The sequence below is a fragment of the Vicia villosa genome, unplaced genomic scaffold (assembly GCF_029867415.1).
Source record: "Vicia villosa cultivar HV-30 ecotype Madison, WI unplaced genomic scaffold, Vvil1.0 ctg.002687F_1_1, whole genome shotgun sequence".
Lineage (NCBI taxonomy): Eukaryota > Viridiplantae > Streptophyta > Magnoliopsida > Fabales > Fabaceae > Vicia > Vicia villosa.
In genome coordinates this window covers 68,584-71,801 of record NW_026706005.1, presented here as the reverse complement: position 1 = coordinate 71,801, position 3,218 = coordinate 68,584, and the positions used below count along the sequence as shown (strand labels likewise).

At 36.0% G+C, this 3,218-nt stretch overlaps 1 long non-coding RNA gene across 1 annotated transcript; it reads right to left on the bottom strand.

Annotated features, from left to right (window-relative positions):
• Positions 1 to 362: 362 nt before the first annotated feature.
• Positions 363 to 1,405, bottom strand: LOC131639559 (uncharacterized). The gene is made up of 2 exons (XR_009294987.1): positions 985 to 1,405; positions 363 to 834 (listed from the first exon to the last, which is right to left on the bottom strand). It is a non-coding gene; the product is annotated as an uncharacterized LOC131639559 (long non-coding RNA).
• Positions 1,406 to 3,218: the final 1,813 nt, after the last annotated feature.

Genomic DNA, 3,218 nt, shown 5'->3' with positions numbered 1-3,218 from the left:
TTTAATTTAACACTTTTTAAATATCCAATTTTTATTATTACTCACCTTTTATTCAAAAAATAGACAAAAAAAATCATAAATTAAAAAAAGGATTGAAAAAAGATTTTGCCCTTTTTATATTTTAAATTAATATTTTCTTAATTAGTTAAATATAGTCTTAGGTTTCAAGTAAAATTTTGGGCTTTTGGCCATTTTAATTAGTTCTGGTCCATAATTTTATTTAACCTAATTACCTCTTATAAAAACTAACCAACAATCCTAATTGAGGACCTCTTCATTCACGTACAAACCCCTTTTACCACTAACCCTATTACACTTTTTCCACATACAGAACCTACACACAAAGGGGACACAAATCCTAATTTTCGGTTCACCTATCAACTCTTTTTCATTCTATTGACCAGTCTTCACACAAAATAGTAGACATGAGTTTTCACTAACAATGGTATATGAGTTTTTTTTTACAGAAAAGAGAAGGAACAAAGATCGGAGACCGCCTCAAACTCGTTTCGATATCTGCGAACATTCAGCTTGTTTCAACAACAACAAATAACTTGCACAGAGATCGACATCAAAACAGAAGGAGATTGAAAATAAACCACAACAAAATTAACATCATAATATAACATTTATACAAGTTTCTTTGTTGTTGTTTGTTTGGCAGGATGGAAAGGATAACAGACTTCGCGATCGGAAACGTCGGCACTAATACACCATATCATAACCATACCGAAGACAATAGCAGGGGGAGGAGAAGTGACGAACAACACTGTGCATCCACCGATTCAGCCATCACCAGCACCACAACCGAAGTTTCTGTCGACAACACAGCTACTGCATATTCAAGACCAGAAAATTCATACAAACTGACATTTTCTTATATGTAGAAATAATCTATATAAATTGATATTCGTCTTGTATAAGATTTTGTGGCTTTTTCAGGTAAAAAAAGGATAGAAGAAATTGATGGGATTGCGACGATACCGAATACGGATCTGCTTCTGCACGATGCACCATCATTACCGCGTGCCCAAGCCCATGGTCTCGACGGCAGCCTTCAACGATTCCACCATGCAAAAATCAGCATAGCTCCGCCGAAAAACAACAACGGCCGATCAATCTCTCAGACCAATCGCCGACAACCACGGCTCCTCCGGCCACAGCCGCTAGCCTCCATCGATTATCGGAGCAGCTCCTCCGACGCCGTCGAATACCAATGGGTACTCTTCATTACTTTGAATGTTTCCTTTTCATGAATTCCGATTGATTCATATATGCTGGGTTGGGAGTTTAATTTCAATTTTGCAAAGAGTTTTGTTGGATTGATTTTGAGAAGCAATTGGAGAAGATGAGTTTGGGTTTTTTTTTTTAAGATGGGGAGAGAAGCACGATTTGCTTCTGTGTTCTTCTAAGTTCTTTTTCTTTTATGATTTATTTATTTGTTTAATATAATTTCTGTTCCACTTGTCGTGACGTGACTGGTTGGAAAGAAAATTTGAAGATTCAACTCATGTGAATCTGATCCACCGCCCCACATGTTGTTGCTGGTGACGTTTTTTCTCTTTTTAATTTCTTATATAAAATTAGTTACCACATATCAATCTCACATAGATTTTTAGGCTTTTTAATTTATATCTTTTTAGTTTATAAAATTATTAAAATAATAAATACAAAATTATCTTTAGAATAATTAAATTTTCCCTTTTATTTATTGAAAATTCAAAAGTTATTTTATTCTTAGATTTATTAGTTTTATTTTATTTCTCATATAAAAATTCAAAAAAAAAAATGTTTAATCACTTCTTATAATTTAATTGTTAGATTTCTTTTCGATAGTATTGGTTCATGCATCCGTACCTGCCCATTTTTCTTGTTTATTGCGAGGTACTACCATCATGAGCTCGAATATTCATAGCTTGCGCGTGCATGCATGGATTAATCAAGATACCTCCGACCGCCAACCATATCAGATCAAATTCGAAGCTAAGTGTCTTTTATTATTATTTTATTTAGTAATTTCATTATTTTTATTTTTATGGTTAATAAAGTTCGCCTTCGAACCGATAATGCACTCACTCTCTGTTTTATGTCTCTTCTTTTTTTCCCTTTCAGGGTTTGTCAAATGCCAAAGCTACGTTGTTGGTAACCCTAAACCCTATTTTATTTTATGGCTTTTATTATTACTTATGTCAAACCCTATTAAGGGATCCGCTGGTTACAATTTCCCTCCCCCATATCTGTTTTGATTATATTATTTAAATGCGTGGTTAGTAATCCTAGGGAGTGTAACTTTTGAAGTGAACATAGAATCACTAAATTTACAACTGAACCACGTGATTGTGGCACACACACACTCTTTTGGGGTAACCTCTCTGTTGCCTTGTTGCCTTGTTGCCTTGTTGCCTTGTTGCCTGTTGCCTGTTGCCTTTGTGTTTTTGCAGAATAAGCCATGTCCCTCGAATATGAGGATACCTCAGCCATGCCGCCTCGATAACTAAAGGTCATGCGACCCTAAATGATGCTGCCTTCGATACACAAATATGACCTCGACCCTCGGAAGTTGCCTACGGAAAAAGGCTGAGGTATCTTCTGGCTGCCTACGAATAAGGCTTATTCTGATCCTTGCCTTAGACTACCTGCCCTCCTATGGCAAGGGACAGTCTTATGGCAAAGGATATTTCGATGACCCTTCTACCTCCAAACGAAAGGCTTCCTGCCATCTTATGGCAAGGATTGACCCTTTCATTCTGAAAGACTAAAAAGAGACCTATCATCTGAGTTTAAGGTAATTGCCCCTAATTGCCTTGCAATGCTCAATTTTCATATTCTTTCTCACAATTCTTCAAAAACTGGCTACGCTCATTTACGAGCTAAAGTCCACTTTTTTCTTTCATCTACTTTTTCTAAAGACAAACGAGCAAGCAAAGCAATTAAGAGCCCATGGAAAACCATGGATGCAAAGGGTGCCTTACACCTTCCCTTTGCATAAATTACCCCCCGAACTTAGATTTCTTTAAAAAGGTTTTTTTCTGTTTCTTTTTGCCTTTCCGAATTTGTTTGGATAAAATAAAAGTCGGTGGCGACTCTTGCTTACCGCGACATTCCGATTAATAAAAAGTCAGTTCACCGTATTACATAACCTTACATCAAAATGCAAACATAAGAATATATCAAAGATACACAACAGTTACACATAGTCTTCTTCTTCAAAGATCCTC